Here is a 13,058-nt window from a genome sequence, read left to right as displayed (position 1 = left end):
TTTGCTTGCCGTGGTTTTGAGAAAATAACTGAGTTTCTGCAAAAAGAAAGTGGAAGTGAAGCAATGCTTGAAGGAAGCAAAAATCATTTAGTTAGCACCAAAAAGCAATGAGCTGAAAATGATCTCTTTGTGCAAAAAATTGCACAATAGTAAATATTTCTCTGGAAACCAAATTCATTTTTTTTTAAAGATTTTATTTGTTTATTTGACAGACAGAGATCACAAGTAGGCAGAGAGGCAGGCAGAGAGAGAGAAGGGGAAACAGGCTCCCCACTGAGCAGAGAGCCTCAATCCCAGGACCCCGGGATCATGACCTGAGCGGAAGGCAGAGGCTTTAACCCACTGAGCCACCCAGGTGCCCCTGGAATCCAAATTCTTTTATGTAATGCGTCTTAAAAGCTACTCTGGAGTGTTCTTATGATAGACTTAAGGGATAGAGAAACTTCCAGCTCTTTTGATGTAAACACAAAATTAAAATAGGTACACTACAGATAGCCCAGAGAATAGCATACCCACAGCACAGCATAACAAACAGCCTTGGTATATAGCCACAGAGGATCCATTTAAAACAGGAGGCATGAGGCAATTGAAGAACAGCAAAATAAACAAACAAATAAATAAATAAATATAAAAATAAAATTTAATATTTTGTTGTTTGTTACTATTTTCAAAGGATTTCCACATATGCTATCATAAAACTCAACCAGACAAGCATGGCCCTGCTTTACCTTCTAAAGTAATCAAACAACTTTTGAGTATCTAGAGCATAGTAGACAATGGCAATTCAACTTTTTTGGCTGGTATATGTATAGACATATACACATATATATACCACACATAGAGTTTTAAAAAATATGTATCTTTCAGATAAAGGCATGTTACTATGTTTACAGGAAAAATTCTCACCAGTAGGTTCATTAAGCGACATGATAGCAACGATAGAATGTGTTGGAATCTTTGATCCTTTTCAACTTGAAGATTTCATCACAGAGTGGTTATAAAGATTAGATGGAATAAGGCGTGTCAAAATTGCCTTGTGACCTAAAAGTGTCTTTCCAGGTGTCATAAAGGATTAACTTGGGCCCTGAGATTTGAGGGAAAAACAGGCCACACTGTTCTCCTGAAAGGAATGACTTGGAGTCATTTTAACTGTTTGACTTTTGTATATCTGAACCCCTCTGACTGCAGCATGTGTCTCAGTCCTGCAGCTCTGGAGAGGGACGAGGGGAGTTGTGCAACATGTGTGGGTGAGAGGCAGCAGCAGAGCTGAGTGGAAAAGAGGGAGGAGAACCAAGATTTTATTTTTAAGTAGTGGCTTATGTTTATCCCTTGACCCACTAAGCAGTGAGATGTACCCTCCTCTGAGTTTGTGCAGTATTTTGTCCATCCCTCTTCTCATGTGTGTGTAATATCCTTCTTCAAAAAAGTATTTTATTTTTAAGTAATCCCTCCACCCAGCATGGAGCTCAAATTAACAACCCTGAGATCAAAAGTCACCTGTTCTACCTATCGAGCCAGCCAAGTGCCCCAAGAGCATGTACTATCATGATGGCTATCTCTCCCAACAAAACTGGGCATCTTGAGGACTGAATAAATATTTGTCACATGAATAAAAGAGCTGTATCAGGCACCTGGGTGGCTCAGTGGGTTAAGCCGCTGCCTTCGCCTCAGGTCATGATCTCAGGGTCCTGGAATCGAGTCCCGCATTGGGCTCTCTGCTCAGCAGGGAGCCTGCTTCCTCCTCTCTCTCTCTCTCTGCCTGCCTCTCCATCTACTTGTGATTTCTCTCTGTCAAATAAATAAATAAAATCTTTTAAAAAAATTAAAAAAAATAAAAGAGCTGTATCAAAATTCACTTTTTTCCAGACTAACCAACTTTTTTTTTAAGATTTTATTTATTTATTTGACAGAGATCACAAGTAGGCAGAGAGGGAGGCCGAGAGAGAGAGGAGGAAGCAGGCACCCCGCTGAGCAGAGAGCCCGATGTTCCTGGGATCATGACCTGAGTTGAAGGCAGAGGCTTTAATCCACTGAGCCACCCAGGCTCCCCAAGACTATCCAACTTTGATACCCACAGCCAAAATGAATAGTATTTAGTAATTCCACCAACTCTTGACTACACATTTTGTTTTCTTTAAAATTTGATATGAGGAGGTGGTGATGCAACATGGGGGCTTAAGTGGGTAGGAGAAGAATCAATGAAACAGGATGGAATTGGGAGGGAGACAAACCATAAGTGACTCTTAATCTCACAAAACAAACTGAGGGTTGCTGGGGGGAGGGGGTTTGGGAGAGGTGGGTGGGATTATGGACATTGGGGAGGGTATGTGCTTTGGTGAGTGCTGTGAAGTGTGTAAACCTGGTGATTCACAGACCTGTACCCCTGGGGATAAAAATATATGTTTATAAAAAATAAAAAATTTAAAAAAAATCGGACATCTTTAAAAAAAATTTAAAAAAAATAAAATCTTTTTAAAAAAAAATTTGCTATGCTACATATAAGCAAAAATGTGTTTGCTTGTACAGTCCTTGGACTTGAGGAACTACAGATGCACTGAAGGAATTAGAGTTATAATGACAAATCACCCCAAAGTAGGAAATCATGGAACACCTGAAACTGGGGTAACATGTGAGTCTGAGTCTTAAAGGGTAGTAGTATTTTACTAGGTTAAAGTGTGGAGAAAAAGGCATTTCCGATAAGGAAGAGGATGTGCAAAGATATGGAAGGATCCAGTAGTATGGTTCATGCAAAGCATTAGAAATGAAGCTCTTCAGCCGAAGCAGGGAGAATTACAGGACTCCTTAATGCCCACTGAGCTGCCTGCCTTTCTCCATTTTTCTTGATTGCAGTTGTTGAGGATTTCAGAGGGTGATAGATTGAATTACCGACCCTATTCTTTATTTCTCCCTGTACCCACCCCTTTGCTATCTCTTTTTAAAACTTGTTCAAAAGCCTAGCCTTTCCCAGCTCCTTCACCTTGTCCAGTGTGGTAAGAGTAGATAGAAACCAGGCAGAACTTGAAATGCACTTGAGAAGGAGGGTTTGCCTTTTTGAATTTTTGCTCTTCTGCTCTTACTATGGTGAGAGCTTCCTGTGGGTAGCTGCTGCCTCTTTTGCCTGAATTTCAAAATGAGCACTCAGCAGAGCCACACCATGTGACCAAAGGATCCAAGAGTGAAATCTGTGCTGATTGCTATAGGCCACTGAGATTTTGTGGTTCTGTTCACGCAGTGTTGTTGCAGTACTTAGTTGGCCCGGAGCATATTAATACCTCTTTTCACAGCCTAATTTCAGAAGCAATTGAGAGAGAAGGAGGGCAGGAAGAAGAGTGGGCGAGAGACAGGGAGTGAGAAAGGGTGGGGGACTGGGAAAGAGCAAAGGAGCAGATAGAGAGGAAATCTCTCGTTTATTATGAAAATCCTGCCTTGAAGGATGAGGCTTAGAGGTCTTTGAACCCTGGCTTCATGATACAGACCCTAGAGTCACACAGCGCTCCTGCTCCAGCTGCAGCACTTTGTGCACACAGAGGCTGAGCCTTTCCCTTGAAACTCTGCCAGGCCAAGAAAAGCAGAATGGCTCTATTTGGCAGGCAGATCCCAAAGGCAGAAGGAGGGGAAGGATGAAATACCCATACGTAGAGCCCAGTCTCAGGTTTACCCACAGGATAATTTCTATCAATAAAAGTGCCTGATGAATGCCGCTTCTCAGCATTCTGTGAGAGTTAAATTAAAAAAAATACATAAATAAAGCACCAAGAGAGTACCTGATTTAGACTGCTCAGCAAACTTACTTGCCCAAGTTCTTTCCCTACCCTCTCCTGCCTATATATCTATTTTTTCCCTTTTCCTTTTGATAGTCTTCCTGTCCCTCCATCTTTCCAATTCAACTCTAAATTAATGATAATATATACTGTGTTGTATTTTACCAACATGTTCCTCAATTTACAGACTTAATGTATGAAGCATTTATTTCCTTCTATAGACATAGATCAAACTAAATTAAATTCCTTTCAAAAATGGGTTTGGGTATTCAATTGATCTTCATTGTGGGGTCATTTGATCTTAACTATAAAAACTTCTATCCCCTCAATATGTTAGTCAGTTTTCTTACAGGTCTTCTATTTTTCACTTGTGGTTTTGTTTTTATAAAGAACACATTTATCCTAATTTAATGTGTGTCTGAGCTTATCATGCTTTCAGTTTCAAAATTTTTCAGATTACATACTGGAACAATATGGAGGCGCTAAACAACACTGTTGTGTTTCCATTTTCAATGCTCATTTTTTTTTATTTTTGGTGGAATTTAAACACTGATGTTGAGAAATTGACATGAGAGAAATATTAAAAAGCTCAGCATTGGACCTAGGTGATGTAGTTAGTAGCAAGCAAGTAGGAGAGGAGAGAAGAGGAAAGGAAAGGAAAGGAAGGAAGGAAGAAGAAAAAAAGGAATACATTTAAAAGCTGTTACGTGCCAGGGTAATATACGCATGAAAGAAGTGAATAAAGACTGTTAAGAGAAAACAAAGAGGCACCAGTCCCACTTGCCTCAGAACCATGAGAGAGAAACAGGAGCAGAGGTAAGGACAGCCTACAATGTGATGGGAGTGGAGTACAAAAGCATTTGAGGGGCGCCTGGGTAACTCAATGTGTTAGGCCTCTGTCTTGGGCTCAGGTCATGATCTCGGTGTCGTGGGATCAAGCCCCGCATCAGGCTCTCTCTGTTCAGCAGGGAGCCTGCTTCCCTCTCTCTCTGCCTGTGTCTCTGCCTACTTGTGATCTCTCTCTCTCGGTCAAATAAATAAATAATGTCTTAAAATATTTGTTTGAGTCCACTATCTAGGCAGTCTCTGTGTGAAGATAACAAATATAAAACTTCTGTAGAAGTCACAAGTTTAAAACCTTACATATTAAAATGGTTTAGGAAGACAAAACACACAGTATGAAGACTTCAGTCTATCATCAACACAGATTTTGAAAGCTCTGTACTAAGGCCAAATATTTCCTAAGATTTGGGGAAAGTATATTTTTGTTTTATAGATTAGTTTTTTTTGAACATTCAATAGATACAGCTTTTTTTTTCCCCTTTTGCACATAACTCCCCTGTAGAAGGCCTGCAGCACCCTAAGCATTAGAAAAGGGAAAGGCAGAGCTGTTCCTCCTTCAAAAGCAATAACACTTGCTTCTCTTAAGGACCTGCTTCTCTGATCTTCCCATATTTAGTAAAGTGAGGGCTAACAGAGGAAGATACATTAATAACACTGGCAGGTTTATGTAGCAATGCCCAAAGGTGAAAAATAAAGAAGTTTGGATACAGTGTGCATTTTGGAGGAAATTTTCTAGATGTTTTTCCTGGGCTATTTAGGTTTTTTTTTGTTTTGTTTTGTTTTTTTTTTAAATGTACTCCTGACAGTAGTGAATATTAATTTCCATCGTATGGGACTTGTGACTTGATCTGTCTTTGATCCATGTGGCAGGCTTGGGTTTATTCTGGCATCTTCAAACGGCTTCAGATGATGGGGTAAACATTTTTCTTGCCCCTCTCTTAAGCACTGTGGATGGAGGGAAGGAGGTGTGCACTGCTTTATTTCAATGAAGTACATGCCTTACATTTCCTCTTGTTTGAACAGAAAGACTTGGAGCCATCATGCCAGAATATCCAGGTGGGATTTAGGACAGAACTCAGAGAATCTCACCTCCTAACCTGGAGACAGATAACTCAATAATATCGTTGTAGTGCATATCTGATGCCCTTTGGAGTTTTAATCAGTTTTTCTAGCTGTTCTTGGTTAAGAGGGCTAGTCTACAATAAAATGCTTTACCAATTCCAGAAATGGGAATACTATATAAATACTAATAAATATGGACAAAAAATAACTTTTTATTTTGATGAATCTTTCAGCAGGAATGGATATTGAACTTTATTGAATTTGTTTTTGTTTCTAGCGAGATAATTATATATTTTGGCTTTGACTTATTGATTGAGTCAATTAAATGAATATATATTCTAATATAAAACTATTCTAGTATTTCTTAATTAGAGTTACTTAAAATAAGTGTATTACTTTCAGCATATGACTGAATTAATTTTGCTTAATTTTTATTTATGGCTTTGAGAATGTATGTTTATAAAGACTCACTTTAATTTTTAAGTGCAAGTTTGATTTCTTCAGGGATGAAAATGTGATGAAATCCCTTTGAGTTTTAAATTTTTAAATGATTTTTTTGGTTCATACTTCTATTATTACTTTGGTTTTATTGCATTATATTCAGAGAACATGCCTATGCCACTTATGTTTTTTGTAATTTGAAACTTCCTTTGTGACTCAATGATCAATTTTTGTAAATTTTCCATTGTTATTAAGAAATAAGTTGTATTTGGGCGCCTGCGTGGCTCAGTGGGTTAAAGCCTCTGCCTTCGGCTCAGGTCATGATCCCAGAGTCCTGGGATCAAGCCCGCCTCCCCCCCCTCAATTGGGCTCTCTGCTCAGCAGGGAGCCTGCTTCCTCCTCTCTCTGGCTGCCTCTCTGCCTACTTGTGATCTCTGTCAAATAAATAAATAAAATCTTTAAAAAAGAAAGAAAGAAAGAAGTTCTATTGTTTATAGGGCACAAATTTGGGGAAATTGATACATTTTATTAATTATATCATCAGATTATCTAGAGATACAATTTCTGCCTACTTTATCAAGGACTGAGAAAAGTACGTTATTTTCTATTAAAATAGTGTTTTGGGTGCTTTTCCTCTTAGTTAGAGTAGTTTTGAAGTTTTGTTGTTTGTTTGTATGGGGAGAGGATGCCTGGGTGGCTCAGTCCATTAAGTGTCTGCCTTCGGCTAAGGTCATGATCTCAGAGTCTTGGGATTGTGTCCTGTGTTGGGCTGTCTGCTCAGTGAATAGTCTGTTTCTCCCTCTCCCTCTACTGCTCCTCCTGCTTGTGCTCTCTGTCTCTCTGTCAAATAAATAAAATCCTTCACAAACCTGTACCCCTAAAACAAATAATACATTATATGTTAATAATAAATAAATAAATAAAATCTTATAAAAATAGTTTTGATATCATCTATTTCAATGCAATATTTTTTAATACATACAGATTACTCCTTAACCTATAAACACACATGCTGTTCCTTGTGAATTTTATCAATAAAAAATGACTGCCTTCATCCTATTAAATGCAATTTCCTTGAACTCTTTCCTCCCTGCTAATTATATCATCAATTCTGCATTTAAAATTATATCTGTCTAGTATATTGTTTATGAGCAACCCTGTTTGAGTTAATTAAAAATTTTTGGAAAAAACTCTGATGTAAATTCTTTGTAGCTCAAGTTTCTTTCAATAGGAATTAAAGTATTTTTTTATTAGACTTGTAATGCTCTTTCCTTCATTTTGAAACTGGTACACCAAAAGTTAGGTGATATACTGATGAACAAATTTGAAATATGTATCTAAGAAGCATGTCTTTATGATGAGCTAAGTAAACTATGTGGCGACTCTGAACATGTAGATGATTACAGAATGATCTTTATTAAAAGATAAAGAGTTCTGAGCAATAATTTTAGGTTACTTTAAAATTACAATAAAATATAAAAAATCTCTGATTACCTCTACTTGGATTTAAACCAAATTAAGTATAGTAACATTAGTTGGGTTTTCTAGCAAATTAAACTGATGACCACAGTGCCTTAAGTGGAAGAGAAAAAAAGAAAAGAAAAGTTAAACAATCAAGGATTGATAAGATTTCCTGGTAGTGGGACACCTGGGTGGCTCAGTGGGTTGGGTATCTACCTCAGGTTCAGGTCATGATTCTGGGGTCCTGGGATTGAGTCCCCCATCAGGCTCCTTGCTCAGTAGGGAGCCTGCTTCTCCCTCTACCTATCACTCCCCTGCTTGTGCTCTCTCTCTCTGACAAATGGATAAATAAAATCTTAAAAAAGAAAAAAAAAATATTTGCTGGCAGCACAAACCTGGTATTTATCATGTTTTCTTTTGATTAATCATAAATGGCTCCTCCAAAATGCAAAATAACAGAAAGTACACTATTTACAAGATTCATGATGTTGGTTGCTGCATATGTTGTACCCTGTACCAGTACCAGTTAGGATTCTTATTCTCCAATGTCATAGTACAATTATGCACTTCGACCACCAGCATATTGGGGTTCCTATTTATTCACAATCTTTTTTTTTTTTTAATATAATTTTTTATTTTTTATAAACATATATTTTTATCCCCAGGGGTACAGGTCTGTGAATCACCAGGTTTACACACTTCATAGCACTCACCAAAACACATACCCTCCCCAATGTCCATAATACCACCCCCTTCTCCCAAACCCCCTCCCCCCAGCAACCCTCAGTTTGTTTTGTGAGATTAAGAGTCACTTATGGTTTGTCTCCCTCCCAATCCCATCTTCTTTCATTTATTCTTCTCGTACCCACTTAAGCCCCCATGTTGCATCACCACTTCCTCATATCAGGGAGATCATATGATAGTTGTCTTTCTCCGCTTGACTTATTTCGCTAAGCATGATACGCTCTAGTTCCTATTTATTCACAATCTTGCCAACACTTTATATTATCAACTTCTAACTTTTATCTATCTTATATGTGTGAAAAGTTTAAGCATCTTTGATGTGTTTATGGCCCCTTCATCTCCTTTGTGTGAACTGTCTAGATTCTTTCCCCATTTCCTAATTTTTTTCTTTTGTTGATTTGTAGGGAAACATTTTATATTCTGGATATTAACCAGTTATCAATCATGCATTGTCAGGAGCTCAACAGATCTGGGAGAGTGAGCTGAGCTATCGTGTATCATAGAAACCAATTACAACAGGAGCCCCCAAATGAGAAAGACGGGCATTTAATGACTTACTGCCATGATAAGAGCAAGAGGCTACAACTGGAGAAAGCACTGACTCCTCACCTCCCTTCTATTTCTCCCCATGGAAAGGTGCATCAAATAAGGGGCAGGTAAATCAGCCTAGACATGGGAGTCGTCTTCCTGTGGAGGGAGAACCAAACGAAATACTCCATCAGTTTTATGAACCTTGGATGGGCAAAGGCTTAGGGGGAAGGGGTGGGAGTAGGAATGTACAGGCAGATGGAGACAAGTGTCTTCTCTCTTCCCCTCCTCTCCCTGACAAGGTGGTCTCAGCAGAGGTACCTGAAGAAGTTCTCTACCCGAGGCCTCAGATACAGAGACCTAGGAATTTAAAACAAATATTCAAAGAGCACTACCCCATGGAGCCTGAGTGCTTGACTGCAGCTCCCTCTGGAAGCCACCGAGGCCACCATGTGCAGGTTGCACACATCCGGTATGGGGAAGGCAGTTTCCTCCATGAGGTCTGTTGGGCACAGCCTTTGTAATCGCCTGTGATCAGAGCTGAAAAATCGCACATAGCATTTTAGCCAGGAGCTGGACTCCTCTTCTGCTACAGATGTCTTGTCCCTGTATGTGGTTTATTTTGTAACTCCTTAGAGAAGTCAAACTTCTTTATTCTTTTTTTGTCCCAAAGTCATAATTCTTACACATTCCCTTATCATATTTAGGAGTTTTAATCTGATAATGATTTTTGTGTATGATATAAAATATGGCTATAGCTTATTTTTCCATATTTATAACCAATGATTTAGCACCATTTATTAAGTTGTCCATATTGTCTCTGTCAGTTAGCAATGACGTGTGTCATATAAGAGCTTTCTGTTTATGTGTGCTTCTGTTTCTAGGCTTACTATTCTGTTCCTCTGGTCTTGTGTTTCATCCTGAGCCCACAGAATGTTTCAGTTATTATTGCTTTATAATAAGCATTGTTTATAATCGGGCAAATCCTTCCACCCTGTTCTTTTTCAAATTTGTCATGGCTGTTCTTGGCCATTAGCTGTTGTATACACATTTTCAAGCCATTTTGTCAAGTTGCATAACAAACTCTTTTGAAATGAGTTCATATTAAATGTATAGGTTAAGATATGAAAGTGAATATCTTTACTGGAATGACTGGCCGGTTCAGTTGGTAGAGCTTGCCACTCTTGATATCAAGGTTGTGAGTCCAAGCCCTGTGTTGGGGATAGAGTTTACTTAAAAATAAAATAAACATTTTTACTATATCAGAGTCTCTTCTGCATGTACTTGATTAATATCTTAATATCTTCTAATAACATGTTCTTATTTTCTCCACTAAGCTTATACATTTGTTTTATTAGGTTTTTTAAAAATTCACTTTATTATTTTTACTTCTCCTTGGTATTTTTATTTGTTCAGTCAATGTTATGAATGTTATCTTTAAAATTATCATTTGCAATTGTCTTTTTAATGGAGAGATATATATGTATATGTATAATTTCATCTCCAATTACTGTGCTTTTATCTGATTAAATCAGGTAATTTTCTAGGGATTCTTTTCTTTATACAAACATTGTTTTCAAATATGATGTTTGGTTAATTTTGTCTCTTTCTTTCATTTGTCTAACTGATTCCTATGGTTTTCTTTATGTTATTCAATATGTTGAATAATAATGAGCACTGGTGAGCACCAATAATGAGCATTGGTGTCTCAATCCTGATCTTAATGTGAATTAACCAGACATTTTGCTAGCCTGTATGGTAAATTTCCATAAGTTATGGTACATCCCTTTTATGAGTAAAGAAGTTTTCTCCTATTCCTAAATTGCTATGAATTGTGACAGTAAATGCTGAATTTCATTAATACTTTCTTCTCCATTTAATCAGATTATCAGTTATCTTTTCTCCTTCAATATATTAAAATGCTGAACCCATGGTAAACTTTGAAACGCTGAAGTGTTCTTGCATTCTTGCCTGGGATTAATCCAGTTTATCATGATGTATAATTTTTAAATGCATCATTAATTCAGTTTCCTGATTTTTTTTTAAAGATTTTATTTATTTATTTATTTGAGAGAGAGAAAGAGAGAGACCACAAGCAAGGGGAGCAGCAGGCAGAGGGAGAAGCAGACTCCCGGCTGAGCAGAGAGCCTGGACAGTGGCTGGATCCCAGGATCCTGGGATCGTGACGGAAGCTAAAGGCACCCAGGTGCCCCAGTTTCCTGATAGTTCTACAATGATTTTTGCCAGAAGATTTCCTTTCTTGTTCTGTCCTTCACTAGTTTTCATATTAAATTTTTCCTGTTTTCTGTATATCTTTTTTTTTTTTTAAGATTTTATTTATTTATTTGACAGAGATCACAAGTAGGCAGAGAGGCAGGCTGAGATGGAGAAGCAGGCTCCACTCCCTGCTGAACAGAGAACCGGATGTGGGGCTCTATTCCAGGACCCTGGGATCATGACCTGAGCTGAAAACAGAGTCTTTAACCCCCTGAGCCACCCAGGCGCCCCTGTTTTCTGTATATCTTGATTTTTATGTTTCTCTTTTTTCACCATTTTGAATTTCTTTTGGATTACTGTAGTTTTTTAAAAAAAACTTCTACTGCCTCCGCACCACACACACTGACTTGGAAATTATAAATTCTATTTCTCTTAGTTTCTCCTTTGAAAATTATAATAAATATTATACAGAGTTCTGATTAAGTCTCTCTTACTATGTAATTATCCACTATTTTTGTTAAATTTTTTTTGTGCTCCCTGAGTTAGAAATTAATATTATTGTTTTATGCAAGTTTTTAAGAAAAATGTATTCTCTTTATTTTTATCAATTTCTTCATCATTATTCCTTCTCATTTTTTCTGTGACTGTTTTCTCGTTTTTGAAATTTACTTTGGGATTCCTGTATTGAGGGTTTATTGGAGAAGAATGAATCCATTTTTTGGTTGTTGTTCTAATATGTTTTTATTTTGTTCACATCCCTGAATAGTAACTTATCTGTGTCTGTAATGACAGGTTGAAATTAATCTGTATCAGTCCTTTGAAATGTTCTGGTTACCATTGTTGAGATTGAGAAGTCTGTAGTGAATCTAATTATTTCTTTGTAGGTAATCTTTTTCTTCTGACTGCTTTTAATATCATCTCACTGTCTTTTCTTTTCTTTATTTTTACTGTGATATGTTGTGGAAGAATTTTCCTTTATTCTGATTATATGGATTTGTTCTTTATTAATTATAAACATTTATTAATTGTTATCTCTTGAAATATTTCGTCTCCCTTTTCCTATTTGCTTCTTAAAGAACACCATATAAATACACATATATGTATTTATGTATATAAATATAAATGTGTGTATATGTATGTGTACATACATAATATATACACACACATATATGTATGTGTATACATACTTATATTTTTTCTCATTTTATCCTTCATGTGTCTTAATCTCTCTCATATTTGTTTTTATTTTTGTGTGCAATTTTTTAGAAAACTAATTTGGATCTGCCTTCTATTTCCCCAGTTTTTCTTATAAGCTACATGTAGTCTGTTATTTAAAGCACTTGAATGTATAAATTCAATGATTACATTTTTTATACAACTTCTATTTGTTTACTTTTCAAATCTCCCAATATTTGGGATTAAAATATTGGGTTAATTTCTTCATTTTTATTTCTTTCTACTTCCTCAAGCATTTAAACATTTTAATTTTGTGACGTTCATCATTCTGAGATGTGAGGTCATGTTTGGCCTTATTTTATCTGCTTGATTTTTAGACTTATGAGAACTTAGATTAAGTGTAAGCCCTTTAATGAGGATGTTCTGCCAGGTACTCAGAACTCTGCCAAGGAGGACAGCAGCAAATTTATTTCTCAGCTTGGCACTTCCGGATTCATAGAAGTAGTTTAAATTAGGTCCCTAAAGCTGCCCAAATCATGCTTGTGTTTACAGATACTCAAGGGAGAATTTTTCCTCACTCACAGCACAAATTAAGACAGATACAGTTTCTAATTGTACAGATTTAGCCTTATTTACCATTTTACAGAAGGCATAAGCCTCCAAAGACCACAGGTTCTTTTTTTTTTTTTTTTAAGAATGAAATGAAATGAACGTCTTCTTCCCTTGTAAGTGTGTCAGGAGTCAGTCTATAGGTAAGGAATTTGATTTGGGTGGCAGGCAGCCTTCCTGTTCTCCCTGAAGAAACATTGCATATGCGGTCACTGA

The sequence above is a fragment of the Mustela nivalis genome (genome assembly GCF_964662115.1).
Source record: "Mustela nivalis genome assembly, chromosome: 5".
Taxonomy (NCBI): Eukaryota; Metazoa; Chordata; class Mammalia; order Carnivora; family Mustelidae; genus Mustela; species Mustela nivalis.
The sequence above is the reverse complement of the archived record's forward strand: the minus strand, read 5'-3'. Positions refer to the sequence as shown.